The sequence below is a fragment of the Littorina saxatilis genome, linkage group LG2 (assembly GCF_037325665.1).
Source record: "Littorina saxatilis isolate snail1 linkage group LG2, US_GU_Lsax_2.0, whole genome shotgun sequence".
Classification (NCBI taxonomy): Eukaryota; Metazoa; Mollusca; class Gastropoda; order Littorinimorpha; family Littorinidae; genus Littorina; species Littorina saxatilis.
This window is the reverse complement of record NC_090246.1, coordinates 96,408,189-96,425,541: the sequence shown is the minus strand read 5'-3', so window position 1 is coordinate 96,425,541 and position 17,353 is coordinate 96,408,189. Positions and strand designations below refer to the sequence as shown.

Sequence of the window (17,353 nt, the reverse complement as noted above, 5' to 3'; positions counted from 1 at the left end):
GTGTGTGTGAGTGTGTGTGTGTGTGTGTGTGTGTGTGTGTATGTGTACATGTATGTGTGCGTCTGTACATACGTGTGTGTGTGTGTGTGTGTGTGTGTGTGTGTGTGTGTGTGTGTGTGTGTGTGTGTGTGTGTGTGTGTGTGTATGTGTGTTCCTAAGCCAGTTAGTATGTTTGTAAGTAAGTTAGTTTATGTGTGTGTGTGTGTGTATATGTGCATATGTGTATATGTGTGTGAATGTGTGTGTGTGTGTGTGTGCATGTGTGTTTGTGTGTGTGTGTGTGTGTGTGTGTGTTGTGTGTGTGTGTGTGTGTGTGTGTGTGTGTGATCATGAATGTGCCAGAATATGAGAGAGAGAGAGAGAGAGAGAGAGAGAGAGAGAGAGAGACACACACACACACACACACACACACACACACACACACACACACACACAGACAGACGCACACACTCGCGAGCAAGTAAATTAACATGCATGCACAGCGCATACAGGAAGAAAGAAAATCTGACATAGACGCCATTGTACATTGCTAATGTGTATCAATCTCACAGCACTCGCTCCAAAATAAAACAATAAGAATGAATGGCTGATGCTTCGCACTGGTTTATTGGCAGTACTCATATCGGCACATTATAACTGTTGTATAATCTTAAAAGGGTGTCGTAAGCCCTACAGTCTTACATAGCTTGTTACTGTATTGAATCATTGAACAACTAGTTTTGATACAAGATATTACATTTCCTTAAAAAAAAAAAAAGAAAGAGGTCATTTCGGGCTCAACAAGTACACTTTAATGCGAAACTCTCAACATAAATACGGTAGCCGAGGGAGGCAAATGTAGAGCAATGCAAATCCGTTCTTTTACAGACTGACCTTGGCATCGTCGAGACTCTCTGTAAAAGGAAAAATGATACAATTAAAAATAAACAGAAGCAAAGGCCAACATCTACACGCATGTCTGTCTGATGGGCCTGTTCTGGATGGTTTAAATATGACAGAACCTTACATTTCCAATGTTAAATTTTTGAATTAGATACCATTAATTTCCAAAAATGGATCCAACTTCATGAATTTTTTAAAAAGTCAGTCGCACAGACACATATATACTTTGACCCAGAATCAGAGAGAGAGAGAAAGAGAGAGAGAGAGAGAGAGAGAGAGAGAGAGAGAGAGAGAGAGAGAGAGAGAGAGAGAGAGAGAGAGAGAGAGAGAGAGAGAGAGAGAGAGAGAGAGAGAGAGAGAGAGAGAGAGAGAGAGATCAAATCAAATCAAATTTGATTTTTCGAGGGTTGTGGCATAAGCAATACAACGAGCTTTTTATCAACCAGCCCTCGCCCAGAGAGAGGACTAATCTAATCACATATTTACACGGATATTCATGTGGAAAAAAAGGTAGACAAAAACAACAACATATGAATATTTACACATTACATATTATACACAAATATAAAGCGTCGTATATGTAACGTAGTAAAAACAATGCTGAATACACATGCATGAGTAAATGTGTTATTAAAGCTTTTAGTGTTTTTGTATGGATATAATGAACACTGATGAGAGAGAGAGAGAGAGAGAGAGAGAGAGAGAGAGAGAGAGAGAGAGAGAGAGAGAGAGAGAGAGAGAGAGAGAGAGAGAGAGAGAGAGAGAGAGAGAGAGAGAGAGAGAGAGAGAGAGAGAGAGAGAGAGAGAGAGAGAGAGAGAGAGAGAGAGAGAGAGCAGAGTATTAACTGCTTCAGATGACTCGCAAACGTCGGTGACCTACCCTACAGTAAGCACTTAATTTCTTGAGAAGATTCTTAAATGTGTCAAGGTGTGCCCTGTATCCTAAAGCCTTACAGTTACGTGCAACCTCTTGAAAAAGACACACATATACACACAGACAAATGCAAACACAGACACTATAGCAACAAGTTAAGAAAATGCGGCAAACAAACCAAAAGACAAAAGGAAACAAATCAAAACAAACATTTACTGTATACGCATTTGCACAGTCGTGACAATTATCCACAAAGAGATAATAAGATGGTTCCTGCCTGCATCAATACAATAGCCCCAAGCATTTGACAAATGCTGATAGTAGATGCATTGTTTATTCTTACTAAACCTTTAAAGCACAATGCCATGGGACTGAGCTGACTCGACTTGTGCGTTAGTGATCCTCCGTATTCATTCTGCACAGGAAAACTGTAACAACATCTACGCCATCGATAATATCGGCAATGGTAACAATTACAACCTTGTGAACAAGGGGGCCCTGTAGCTGAGTTGAGAGAGCACTGGGTTTGTGATCCTAGGGTCACGGGTTCGAATTCTGGCCGGTGTAACACGAAATTTTTACTCCACGAAAAATTTACTCCGGAGTAAATATTTCGTACGAAATTCTTACTCCGAGTACACTTTTCGTACGAGAAAAGAACTCCCCAAGGCACGAAAAAGTTACTCCCTCCACGAAATTTTTACTCCCCATTTTTTTTACTTCCAGTAAAAATCTCGTACGCAAAAATGGGATGCGGGCGAAGGGATAATGCCAATAAGTGATCTCGCGCACACGAATGTCACGCTACCCTCCTTCCACCCCTTCCACCACCAAGACTAACAGGGGACAAGGGAGTACAAATTTCGTACACCTGGCATGGGAAGTTGAATTGCTCGTGTTGGGGTGAAGTAATTTATTCGTTATTTATTCGTCAGGGGAGTAACATTTTTGTACGAAATGTTTACTCGGAACTCACCTGTCTTGGGGAGTAATTTTCTCGTGCAATGGGGGAGTGCTTTTTTTGTAAAGGGAGTAACTTTTTCGTACAAAATGTTTACTCCGGAGTAAAAATCTCGTGGGAGTAATTTTCTCGTGTTACACCGGGACGGACATGGGTCAATTTTATGTGCAGACTCAGATGCGGTATGCATGTCCCACCCCTGTGTCACCACAGTGGCAGGTAACAGACCCCGGCCATTCTGCCATAGAAAGCAGGTGGCTGATTACACCTACACACGCACACACCTGGGTAGCGCGACTCTGTTGCTGCTAGCTTTCCACTGGGATGAAAGGACCCACATTTCCTAGCGATCGGACAATAAATTAATAAAGTAAAGTAAAGTAATAAAGTAAAGGACGAAGATGAGAACATCAGTTCTACAAATACATGCATACTTTACCTAGACCATTTTTTCACAGACAAAGTTGTTTTTAGACGAACAGCTGTAATCATCCCAGTAGTAATTGGTCTTCATGAGAACACATTTCTGATATCTTGAGTGACTGTCCCACTTCGTGTATGAGGCGTCAGTAGTGGCTTTTATCCATCTGTAGTGCCCGCTTTTCTCAAAACTATTGAGTCCAATCCAAGCCGAAGCTGTTCAGAGACAGACAAAGAGCAATGAAGGAGGACTGCAGTGCTACTAGGACAGGGCTAAAATATGTAACAGCGCACGAGCAGCAGAGACATCATGGATTTTGTTGTTGTTGACAAAATGAGCTTTTAAAGTAAAGAACAAGAGTAATAAACAGAAAACATGTTCATTCAATCTTTCTTTGTTTGAAAATGTGAAGCAGCTGTGTGCACAAAAATAATGAAATCGGTAAAGTGTTCACCACGTAACGCAAATGTGTGTTGTGCTTATATGTCCCTTTTGCCCAAACGCTGTCACACATTATCGTTTTGAACATAATACGTTAATTGGATCTGTGATCCAAACATGGCTTTTGGTCAATCGAGATGGAAGTTTATTCCACAAGCCCGTAGGGCGAGTGGAATAAACTGCCATCGAAATTGACCAAAAGGCATGTTTGGATCACAGATCCAATTAACATATATATCTCGACATTCACTGGTCTTAGGGTTTTTGTTTTCAAAGAAGAAAGAAGCTTGCTTGAACACGGACCATTTCTCCGAGCAAAATCAACAAACCTAATCACTCGCATTCCACCTCAAGGTCTCGGCCAACCAAGACTATGGCATACTCGTAGCAAAGCCGCCGAATGGTACCGTAAACCAAGAATAGTGACGTAAGAGAATAGAATGTCGTCTTTTGATTTGGAACGTGACGTGTTTCAGAACTTCTGCTGGACAACTCGGATGGTCTTCTGCGTAGTGGTTGGCACGAGATTCTTTTTCTTCTTCGACAGTTCATCCTCTGATACTGCAGCAAAACGTTTCATCTTTTTTTCACTTTCGAGTATGCGGACGACTGAACTTGACCGCTAAAAAGTAGTCCTTTCGGAATCAGTACACCGAGTCTGAACATGAGGTCTGAACATTGTTTTTAGGCAGGATCTAGGTGAAAGCGAGGCTGTTCTTATCTCTGTTTTCAGTCGAGAGAGAGAGAAATACATGTCGAGACATTGCTGAATATCAACATCTAGTTATCCTACATACGTGAGAGAGACACCCGTGAGATAATAATCGTTCAAATCACACGTGTGTATATCATGTAAATGAGGTCATGTCAAGCAAGTCTGGCAGGGACCTGTTTTTCCACTGCTTATGGTGCCAAAGTCACCGAGACAAACGTCATTATAGAAACAAAATTTGCGCTCGCTAATTACCCTCCATGAATCTTTAGAACTAACACGTCACGCCACACTTTCAGAGTGACGTTTCTTTGCTTTGACGTAATAGATTGCACGAGGCTTTAGAAGAGATCGAGGTTCCAAAACAAGCGTCTTCAATTTAGCTGCCTCGACTGCAGGACATTTTCAGTAAAATACACGTAAGTACAGTATGTAGGATAAACAGAATACTACATGGCTTGCTGTTTCGTTCCATATTTACACTCGTTGCTTTTTCAAATAGTGAACAGCTCGCTTTCGCTCGCAGTTCAATATTTAAAAAACAACTCGTGTAAATCTGGTACGACACAGCAAGCCATGTAGTATTCTCTATTTATATATATGCCTGGAATCATTGCAAAATCTTATTACAGAGATAACAGAGACATCACATTCATAGACCTGTGACGGATTTTAAACCTCTTTTAGAAAGGTTGTATAACATCTAAACAAATGCCTATCATTATTAGAAATTGTACCTCAAGTACTTCTGAAATGAAGGTATACGATCCTGAAAGTTTCAAAGTAATACCCCGGGTCATTCCTGAAATACAGAACTGTTTTGTAGTGGTACCCCGCGAACGACAAGAAGTACCCCTCAACGCAGACGCAAAAACCTCACGTTTTTGACCGCTCATGCGATCGACGCCTGCATCCGTTGGAATGGTGTAACACAAACAAATACGCACAATAGATGTACACAGTAATCTGCCCTCGTGGTCATTGATAAGGCTTTACATCGAATTTTTAACTGGTACCTTACGTTTTTGACGGGTCGCTTTTCGGGGTACCCTTACTAGAGTGGCGGTTATTTGACCTCTGTTAAGGAAATCTTTGATCCGAAAAGTTTTACGGCATAGACAATTTGAATGAAATGACAGGGGAATGAAACGTTAAGTTCGGGTACAAAACATTTTGCTTTTCTTCTAGAGTTTATGAGGAAAAACCATATACTGGACCTGTCCTGACATTGAAACACCCATTCGTTACTTTCAGGACAGCTAAGGATGCGACTGAGTGCGAGATGGAAAACAGGTATTTTATTTCAAATGCAAAAACACAACAACAACAAACAAACAAACAAACAAACAAACAAACAACATAAACAAAAACAAACCAACAACGCATTCATAAAGTTGTCCAATTGATCTAGTGCGCCAATTTCAAACAGTTGATATGGTGAAACCTTCCCGTCCACTATCATTTAAGTCTACAAGAAGTGAGATGTCCTTGTCAGCCACATAATCCTCCTGGTCCAATACATGAACTGACCGGCACGGTTGGCCTAGTGGTAAGGCGTCCGCCCCGTGATCGGGAGGTTGTGGGTTCGAACCCCGGCCGGGTCATACCTAAGACTTTAAAATTGGCAATCTAGTGGCTGCTCCGCCTGGCGTCTGGCATTATGGGGTTAGTGCTAGGACTGGTTGGTCCGGTGTCAGAATAATGTGACTGGGTGAGACATGAAGCCTGTGCTGCGACTTCTGTCTTGTGTGTGGCGCACGTTATATATCAAAGCGGCACCGCCCTGATACGGCTGGGCGTTAAGCAAACAAACCAACAAATACATGAACTGCTGGACGGAAAAACACAGCAGGAATAGCAGGACTTTATAACTTGCATACCGAAGGATATGTAAAGCTTCCGGAATATAAAATAGTCTTCCTTGATTATCATGCATGCTCTTTGTAGGTCCGGTGATGAGGAAAATGTTGATTGCTGAGTGAATGCATGTAAAGTTAGATTATTTAAAGGCACAGTACGCCTCCCGTAAACCATCACAGAGCTCCCCGAGCGTCTAAATGCAGTACAAGCATACTTCCATTTGAACGCTCACCGAACGGGAACATCCTGGCTGCTTTCTGTCGAGCGTGAGACATTTTCAAAGAATTTATTTTCGTAGACTTGTTCGTTAACAACAACGGCGCCTCGTTTTTGCGCTAGACCTAACTTTTAAAATCTAAATAATAAATTGACAGCTTGTTACACAAACATTCTTTAATCATAAAAGAATTCGTTTTTCATCAAGACAAGATCAGAACAATTCGAAGTTGTGAAAGTTTAAAAAAAGAAAAGCCCGGAAGCAGGGTCACGCAAGGGTCGTAGCAGACAACGGTTTATCAGTGCAAATCGCCGTTCCTCTCAACAGTCAAAAGCCATCGCTAGAGCTCTTGTGAACCACAGCCGTTGTTTCGTGCATAAAAAACGTGCTATTGTAGATAAGCTCACATCGAGTCGCATTCATGACTAACTGACGACTGCATTGTGAAAAAGGAAAACTGGATCACACGGGTTCACGATGGCTCAGGGGTAAGATAAACCACGCAAAAATAAATTCTTTGAAAATTGTTCGCTCTTTACAGAGGGCACCTAGGATGTTCTCAATTGGTGAGTGTTTAAATGAAAGGGTGTTTGTACTGTGTGTAAAAGCCTGACCGTATCTGTGATGGTTTACGGGAGGCTTACTCTGCCTTTAAGAACCATGTGAACCAGTGATTTTTTTCTTTTGTAAATCAGATACTACAGTATTTCCGCTTTATAAAAAGCTATATTTCAAAAACAAAACTAGTGATTTGAATTTTGACCAGTTTCCCCCTTTCTGTCACCAGTACTGAAGAACAACTCAACATCACGAGGATTCATAAGTGTACGTGACAATGTAGACAGGAAGCTAAGGCAAACAATGACAGATCACCATACAGATATGGAGTGAACTAAACAGATACAAAAACAACACAAAACACACTCACTATATGCGGCTCTAACCAGCCTTCCAACTTGGTAGTTTTCAGAGGAACTAGTAATTTTGACAAGGTCGCCTCCGATCATTTCACAGGCCACCTGAAACAATAGAGAGATTAAGTGCAGAGTGTTAGTGTCAGCGGTAGTGGTTATTTTTAGGAAAATGTAGGCCTATGTATCATTACGCATTCCGTTTAAAATGTCTGAATATATATTTATATCATTATTTTCGGACATGGCCAATTGTGAACACTTTGAAACAGCACTTTCACCCAACATACATATTTTTCAGAGTACGATCACCTTTACCACTTCTAATGCCATTTTGTTTTAAATGGGGGAACTGGTACGTAACGCAGGTCTGTAAAAAATAAAATGTCACGGTCAATTGTTTGATCTTTTTATTTGTGATTGTGTGGACTCTGCTCTGCATTGTGCCATTTTTTGTTGCTGACATTGGTTGGATGCTCCAGGAAATATGTTCATGCGATTGGAGAAACTGATTAAATTCTAGCCTACGAAAACGACATGTAGGCTATAATTTTGCTATTTCCAGCCATATCGGAAAGACACATTACAATAATTCAAATCGAAACACATTATTACAACAAACGTAAACCAGGGATTTATACCACTTACAAAATAGGTCCTGTGATTGCAATTGATCTGTCAAATTACCAATTACCCAACCGTCTTTTATATGATTCTGTGCATGTCATCATAGTCAAAATGCTGTATCATAAAGTTAGTCCGGTAGTTTTCTCTATTTATTTTTTTTATTTTTTTACCCTAGTTTAAACACACTCTAACAACATCAAAGACAAAAAATCAGCACAATATTAGCGAAGTGGATTTTTGGAGTTATCGCTGTCGTATGTTTTTTTATAAGCAGTTTTTTGAATTGACTCACGTTGCCTAGAAGAATTTACGTCACGCGATCAACGTCATCTCTTCGAATACATTATTTTCTCCGTGTTTTGCGGCCTTTTGACCCTCGCGACTAAAAGGAAACATTGAACATTGACACTTTGAACGCATATTGTGGCCAAGGGTCCGTCTACGCCCGTAATAAATAGAACACCAGTACTCTGACCAATCTGGTACATTCTAAACCCAGCTTCATTGAATTACAATTTGTGCGTGGCACCGTTTGGATTATATTCAGTGCTTAAGCATGCTCAGGACATTTAGCACGTACTTTCGTCATACTATGTGCGCTTGTAGCAATACAGTGACTAAAACTGGTTCATGGAACCCACACTGAAACAATTATATTCTAAATCGACTGATATATGTTTTGCCTTGTTCTCAACAAAAGCACTGTTCGTGTTTTTCAATAAGTTCGCGTTTGAATGGACATTTTTTCTTACGATAAACAAGGTTTAAACTTGTGAATTCTGTCACCTGTGCATCAGTCCATGCCAGCTTTTCCTTGATGACGATGTAGCAGCAGCCGCCGTAATACGTCCAGCCGGACGGACAGGAATCTGCCAGACGGAAGAGCAATTATTAAGGAAGATAAGGTAAGGTAAGGTAAAGTCAGGTCAGGTCAGGTATGGTAAGGTTAGTTCAAATAAGGTAAGGTAAGATACGGTAAGGTAAGGTACGGTAAGGTAAGGTAAGGTAAGGTAAGGTAAGATACGGTAAGGTAAGGTACGGTAAGGTACAGTACGACAAGGGCAGGTCAGGTAAGTTCAGGTAAGGTAAGTTCAGGTAATTTAAGGTTAGATAAGGTAATGTAAGATAAGGTAAATTAAGGTAAGGTAAAGTATTGTAAGGTATGGTTAGATGAGATGAGGTATGATGAGGTAAGGTAAGGTAATACTGTTTATTATAGTCGTGTGATGTTACCCTGAAGGAAATACGAGTTGTTTTTTCTCAGGGGAAAGCGAGCTGCCATAATATGCCAAACAAACTCTCTGTTCAAGTGTCTGTCTCTGTATGTCTAGCTCTGTCTCTCTGCCTCTGTCTGGCATAATATGTCTGACTGTCTATGTGTATTTCACTGTTTGTCTGTCGACGTAATTATCTGAACCTGTACGTCATTGAAGTCAGTACGCATTTGCATATGATTAATATAAACGTCGTGGAAGTGTCGAGTGGGTATGTATTAGCTTGCATTTTTAATGATCCGCTAACTTCCACGCATATTTTTGAATCCACTGTAACTCGGTGTGTTAACTTTACATATTTTACTTTCTGTTTAAATATGATATAGCATTCGGCATCTGTGTTTCTGTAAATAGTATTTTGTTGTTGTTGCTGTGTTACATAAGTGTTGCTTATTCCTTCGGGTAATCATCGAGTAAGTATTTTTTTTAGGTTTATTTTATGTTATTTGTATGAGCTTCATCCTTTATATTTCTTTCTCTTTTCTTACTCATCCAACTTCATTTACAAATGATTATGTTCTGTGTCTTGTTTCATTTGTTGGTAATCATCTCACAATTAATGACAACAAGACATAACAAACAAAAAACCAACACACAAAGAAAGAAAGAAAGAAACAAACTTACGCGAATAGGCATCACTCCTGTTCCCAAGCATTAAGACCAAAAGTCCAGCAGTCAGCACTCTTAGGGTGATTGACGCCATCCTTTTCGCAAGTCTGAAATTCGATAAATATAACAAAGAAGAATCTGCGCGCGAGATTATAAAGAAGAGTCTAATTTGTTATGTAAGTAGTGTGCAAGCTGTTACCACGACCGATCAGCAAACGTCATTTATTCACGCTATTATAAAAAAAAGTTACATTAACTTTATTCAGAAACAAAATTCATTTCTTGATCATAACGAATAAATCTTGTTTTTAAATAAAAAAAACAAAAATAATTATGATTGCCAGTAATAGTGCTGGTGTCACATGACTGATGAGAATCAGTTGATTGACTAATGCCAATGCACTAAAACTGTGCTCTCTATACCTATTGACTATGAATAAAAAAAACACACTAGTTTAACATTGAATGCATATGAAAACTTACGACAATACAACATAAACTTTGTAACAATATCGTCTGGACACACACTAACACACTAATTAATAAATGTACAATGAAAATGAATCACTTATTCACAAATCCTGATAGAACAATATGGCGAGGAAGGGCCAGATTAAAAACAATATGATAAAAAAAACATACACAGCGGTTTAAAAAAAATGCAAGTAGTTATAAAAGAAACTCACTGTCGAAGCTAGACGCAAGAAGATATCCCAAGTTGGCGTCGGTCGGATAAAGGACAGAAGACACAGAAAAACTTGCTTGTCAGTAGCCTTAATTCTTATCTTTCTTTCGCTGCACAAATTGATTTTCTCTCTGACTGGTAAAAAACAATCTCAAGAATAATCTTTATGAAAAATCACAAGGACAAAAACACATTACTGTTGGATAACCCTAATCTTATTTTGCGCAGGCGTCGTTAGGTAATCACTTAGGCTTTTCCATGCAATCATCATCACAAGCGTGGTATCAAATCAGTTTCACACCTCACATTCTTTGGTCCCAGGCACAGCTGTCGTACCCAAAACCTTGGTCATTGCCACCTTCCTCCCTCTCCTTCCATTGCCCTCCTCCCCCGATCACGAACACAAGCTCTAAACACCTTCCTTATGAAATTGATAGGTTCTGTCATAGACACAAAAGAGATCACAAGGATCAAGGCACTAGTTTGAATGCAGTTGATACGTTCTGTTTTGAATCACGCCTCGTTGTTTCTTAACACCTCCACAATGATAATATCGATCATAGCAAATTATCCTCAAACATCCAACTCTTTTGTCTTTTAAAGGCTTCTGAGATATCTTGTTTTTAATAATGCGGCGTTTGTTTCGTATCAGTCGCTACATCAAATCAAATCTGCTTCACACATTCGATTCTTTTAACTCATGGCTTCTAAGGCGTCCTGTTCGCCATATTTGTCACATCAAACCACATCACTCATTCGTTTCCTTTGGCTTCTACAGCAAGCGTCATAATTTGTTTTATGAACAATCTTTTTCTCATGCAGAGTTAGCACACGTCGATTTGCAGGAGAATTAATATCCATTTATCAAGTCGAGTTAACATCTTTTACACTGTCTTTCGTGGCCTTTTTACATTTAGTCAAGTTTTGACTAAATATTTGAACATGGACGGGGAATCGAGACGAGGGTCGTGATGTGTGTGTGTATGTGTGTGTGTGTGTGTGTGTGTGTGTGTGTGTGTGTGTGTGTGTGTACCCATGTTTCCACAGGTTTGGTTGCCTAAATCACCATAAGGCAACCATCCACACGTGGATGGCAATTTAAACTCTGGATGGCAACCTAATTGTGTGGATGGTCGCTTCATTTAACACCGTTAAATTGACTTTTTTGACGGAAAGAATGTCATAACAATGTTCAAAATGACATTCTTTCCGTCCTCTATAGGCGACGAAATAGGTCAAATTTTGTGCATTTTTTAGTGCAAAATTCTTCGATGCCGGAGCGAGTACTGCACCCAGTGCTGTTGTAGTGCAAGTGCACTAGAAAGGCACTGCACCCAGTGCCGCCTCTTAGGTAACCATCCACACATATAGGTGCGTGTGTGTGTACGTGTGTGTGTGTGTGTGTGTGTGTGTGTGTGTGTGTGTGTACATCGATTCAGAGAAAACTACTGAACCGATCTTTATGAAATTTCACATGAGAGTTCCTGGGTATAATATCCCCAGTTTTTTCTCTCATTTTTTCGATAAATATCTTTGATGACGTCATATCCGGCTTTTTGTGAAAGTTGAGGCTGCACTGTCACGCCCTCATTTTTCAATCAAATTAATTGAAATTTTGATCAAGTAAATCAGTCCGGACTATGGGATTGAATTTCAGCTCGGCAGCGTATTAATTAGTTAATTAGTTTGCTCATTAAAATTGTGATTAAAATCGAATTTTCACTAGCAGATTTAAAAATAATTGCATCGTATTCCTCAATTTCTCCTGATTTCAAAAACATATACATATGTCATGTTTACAGTAAACATGTGCTCAGAATTAAAGAAAATAAGAAATAAGAAAATAAGTGCTGTGTTCGCGCGCTGCGCGGAGACGAGCGTGACTAGTCTTGGTTTTTCCGTGTGGTTAGTCGAGACTATTTTGATATAGTTTCGGTGATGACTGTTTGTTTGGTGTTAATCTGATCCTTTTATGCCGACAGCTTGATTAAATGTGTTTATATTGCTTCACGCGACTTGTTGATTATTAACTTGTGCCAAGTTGGCATATCATGATATCAACTGATTTTGTGAAGTGATAAATTCACAGTGGGTCTTTAATCCCAATGCACAAAAGGTGACAGCCAATGGTAGAGGTGTTAAGACAACGCCCATGCTCGTTACACACAACACAGGAGTAGACGTGTGAAACTTCGTGAGTTTTTGTTTCATTGATCTCCTTTGTTCGTCCAACGTGATCAGTCAGCATGTTGCAGGGGTGATCATTGTTCAGAAGATATCATTTTCCTTGCGATCCTTTCTAAGTCCACTGGGCAGTATAAGGTTCTCAGTAAGCTACACACCAGAAGGCATCTCTCTTGCTAGCTGCATACAACGTGTCTCCGGCTTTGCTCTCAGAGTAAGTTATTTTGGAAGTCGCTGTGGATGTGTGTGTGTTTGTTTGTTTCTTTGTTTTTTTGTTTCTTTCTTTGTGTTGTTGTTTTAAATAGTAACCCCTGAACACAAGAGGAGCAGTTGCCCAGTCCGCATTAATGCAGCGTTCAATATATTTTTGGGGGGTGACGGAGTGTCAGAATGTTTCATTATTTATTTTCCTTGTTCCTTATTATTTTTCTCTTTCATTTTCCTCGTGTTCCTGCGTGTTTTTTTTATTTGGGGTAACAATTTTCCAACTTTCCTTCTTACTTTGTTAGTTGAAGTACAAAACGTGGTGCATTTTTTCCAAGTTAAGATACATTTTTAGAAGACTTTCCAGGCACACCAATTATGCAAGCGCGCAATAGCTAAACTTCTAGTTCTTGTAGGCAGTCGACAGGAGCAGGGATTTGGGAGATTAGTTTTTCACCAGGCAGCACCCTGTGTTTTCTTTCTTCTTTGGATTTATATTGATCGATTTGCTTTGTTCGCATCACAGGTCTGAAAACCAAGATGTTACCGCGAATCATTCTTCTTGCTGCTGGGATGTTACTTCTTACCCAACTGGCAGAAAGTTACTCAAGTAAGCTAAAGCGTGGTTGAAAACGATGAAGGCTGGAGGGAAAAACTAGGGGTAGGAAAATATAGACAGAAGAGTGACACAAATCATGCATACTCGAGGTCAACAAACAAAAAAACTGAAATTTGGAGCGTCGCGCAAAACTTCGTTTTGTCGTAACAAAACAACGGAGCGTCACACAATTTCACATATTGACAATACAATATCATGATGTGACCCTTTCGTCCGAGAAGTTTATAACTGTCGTCTTTCAGTTATTTTGCTGACCAGGTAAAATAAATAGCTGACAGTTAGGTGTAAAGGACTTACTGTACAGGTGAGATAAGCTAGAAAATCTCTATCACGAACAGCAACTAAGTCTGAGAGAATCCAAGGGAATATTTCGTAACTGTTCAAACAGCTGGATTTGCGCTATATATTGGATACCAAACCTAGATGTAGAAAGCCTCAGTGAGATCGTGATTTTTCATTCGTCAGGGTAAACTGTCGATTATGATTTTGGGCTGTTTGACCCATTTTGGAGTCTGTTGGTATGTATTAGCAGCAAAGACACACAGAGGAAAGGATGACCTCCCGTGCTCATGACGTAAATGTTCCGCATACTATGCACACAACTGTCTGAAATACAGCATTTATTCGGGGAAAATCGGAAAAATCTTACAGACATACTGACAAACAGACAGACAGACAGACAGACAGACAGAAAATCAAAAAGACAGACAAACAGACAGACAGACAGACAGACAGACTAGGATAAACATTCACCTCTTGTTTCCAATACAGGTAGATGCCGCACTGGCTGGTCGTCATATAGGCATAACTGTTACCTCGTGATAAAGGACAGACAATCATGGACTGGAGCACAGGTGATTTGATCTACTACTTGGATAGTGACTTTAAATCTGATGTAGTCGGAGACTGTTGGCGACTGTGACGTTCCCATTTCCTCTTCTTGGAATCGTTGTATCTGATGACATGTATCTTGACAGGCATGTGACAAATGTATACATGTAAATCTGCATTCCTGAAAATTTGACGCATCTGTTATAAACGGAATAGCCTGACAGTCGATGCGACAAAAACTCTGATGTGTGCCTTTATTTTGTCCAAACTAGACTACTGCAATGCTCTTTTACATGAATGCCCGGTGTACATAATTAACAAACTACAGAGTGTGTGTGTGTGTGTGTGTGTGTGTGTGTGTGTGTGTGTGTGTGTGTGTGTGTGTGTGTGTGTGTGTGTGTGTGTGTGTTAGGATAATGTTGGAAATGTCTTGTTAGAATTTGGGAAAAGAAATTCATTTTCATTTTACGTCATTTTATTGCTTATTGTGTTACTGTGTTACGACATAGCTACACAGTTCATGTTACGCTGTCGTGTGTTTTGTGTTACTGTGTTACGACATAGCTACACAGTTCATGTTACGCTGTCGTGTGTTTTGTGTTCTATTTTGTGTTTCTTATTTTTATTTTTATTTTGATATTAGGTTTTATATGTTAATGTATATATGCATATATATATATAGTGGGTTTTATTCATAGTTAATATGTAATGCGCGGAGAGCACGATGCTTTGTGGATCCTGCTATATAAGCTGTCAGTATTATTATATTAATATTATTAAAGGATCCGCTAATATATCCATAATTATTCGTTAGTAGGGATCGAGCCTAATATCTCATTTGCACATAGTTATACGTATGTCATGACACAATTGGATCAAAGTTGTGTTTAAACCAAACATGATGTGTATTATCAGGTTGTTTGTGAGATGCTGAACGCAAACCTTGCAACCATTACATCCTCGAGTGAAAACAGCGCTGTCGCACGCATGGTAAAATCTGCAGGAGGTACGTAAACACAATACTAGCACACTGGTTCTGTTACAAACGAGCTATCTAAATAATGTAGACAATCGGGAAATCAATAAGTAATGAAATAGAAACAAGTCGCGTAAGGCGAAAATACAATATTTAGTCAAGTAGCTGTCGAACTCACAGAATGAAACTGAACGCAATGCCATTTTTCAGCAAGACCGTACACTCGTAGCATCGTCAGTCCACCGCTCATGGCAAAGGCAGTGAAATTGACAAGAAGAGCGGGGTAGTAGTTGCGCTAAGAAGGATAGCACGCTTTTCTGTACCTCTCTTTGTTTTAACTTTCTGAGCGTGTTTTTAATCCAAATATATCATATCTATATGTTTTTGGAATCAGGAACCGACAAGGAATAAGATGAAAGTGTTTTTAAATTGATTTGGACAATTTAATTTTGATAATATTTTTTATATTTTTAATTTTCAGAGCTTGTTTTTAATCCGAATATAACATATTTATATGTTTTTGGAATTAGAAAATGATGGAGAATAAGATAAACGTAAATTTGGATCGTTTTATAAATTTTTATTTTTTTTTACAATTTTCAGATTTGTAATGACCAAAGTCATTAATTAATTTTTAAGCCACCAAGCTGAAATGCAATACCGAAGTCCGGGCTTCGTCGAAGATTACTTGACCAAAATTTCAACCAATTTGGTTGAAAAATGAGGGCGTGACAGTGCCGCCTCAACTTTCACGAAAAGCCGGATATGACGTCATCAAAGACATTTATCCAAAAAATGAAAAAAACGTTCGGGGATTTCATACCCAGGAACTCTCATGTCAAATTTCATAAAGATCGGTCCAGTAGTTTAGTCTGAATCGCTCTACACACACACACACACACACACAGACACACACACACACGCACATACACCACGACCCTCGTTTCGATTCCCTCTCGATGTTAAAATATTTAGTCAAAACTTGACTAAATATAAAAAGGAAAACATTGGAGAAAATACGGGAAGTTCTGCTTTACACTTGTTGGCAGGAGAGGTAGTGCAAATCAGAAAGATCCTAATATAGCATTTTGATGACAAGACACGCTCGATGCATACACTCGCCCCCTTAATAAATGCAGTAATACCCCTTAGTGCATTCAGTCTTGACTGAAAGTTTTAACAAGGCCGGAGGATTGAGGTTTGTCTCCCCAGGTATGTGTGTGTGTGTGTGTGTGTGTGTGTGTGTGTGTGTGTGTGTGTGTGTGTGTGTGTGTGTGTGTATGTATGTGTGTGTGTGTGTGTGTGTGTGTGTGTGTGTGTATGAACATCGATGTACATATTTTTTAGGGCATTTTCCTGTGCAAAAGTTCTCCCCCCAAAAAAGTTGTTAATGAAATGCTCATTAACAATTCCCCGACTTTTTACACTTTCTTGAAAAACGGAATTTGAATCACAAAAGTAGTATTATTGTCTTTTGTATTGCCTCATGTATTCGAAAATATACAGTTTTGTTGTGTTTGATTGAAAAATGTATTTAAAAACTAAGACGACCGTTAAATAGCCACTTGTTGTTGTTGATTGGCTTCTGTGATTGACTGAATGGGGTTATTGATCGGTTTCTGCAAGAGCAATTATTTGTACTTGAAAAGAAATACCGGTCTGGAAAATAGCTAGCGCGGTTCCTGGTTTTTAGCACTGCACGGTGAATGTTTCCCATATCTCAACAAGCAAAAGAAAAAAAATGATACTTCTGCTTTCTTTTTTGGGGAGTTAATTTTTTTAATTTTTATTAATAATTTTTAATTTTTTTTTAACTTCTGCTTTCTATTCTTTTTTTTCTCTCAAATAAATGAACAAAACTGTTACCTCTGTACATTCTTGAGTTTTAGATTTGAGGCCTTCCTGGATCCGCTGAATAAATAAAAACAAACATATATTTGTCTTCCTTCAAATAGCCTACGACGCCTGGGTCGGCCTGAACGACTTTGCAAAAGAAGGCAGTTTTCATGGGATCAAAAGCAGCTCTCGAGCTTCCTACACATGCTGGAAATCGGGTCAACCCAAC

At 39.3% G+C, this 17,353-nt stretch overlaps 1 long non-coding RNA gene across 2 annotated transcripts; it reads right to left on the bottom strand.

Moving 5' to 3' along the window:
* Positions 1–587: 587 nt before the first annotated feature.
* LOC138960246 (uncharacterized) lies at positions 588–10,603 on the bottom strand. Of its 2 annotated transcripts, none has more exons than XR_011453918.1 (6): positions 10,476–10,603; positions 9,805–9,896; positions 8,693–8,775; positions 7,297–7,387; positions 3,157–3,353; positions 588–893 (listed from the first exon to the last, which is right to left on the bottom strand). It is a non-coding gene; the product is annotated as an uncharacterized lncRNA (long non-coding RNA). The 2 variants fall into 2 exon arrangements; XR_011453919.1 differs by having other exon boundaries at positions 9,805–9,927; positions 10,476–10,560.
* Positions 10,604–17,353: the final 6,750 nt, after the last annotated feature.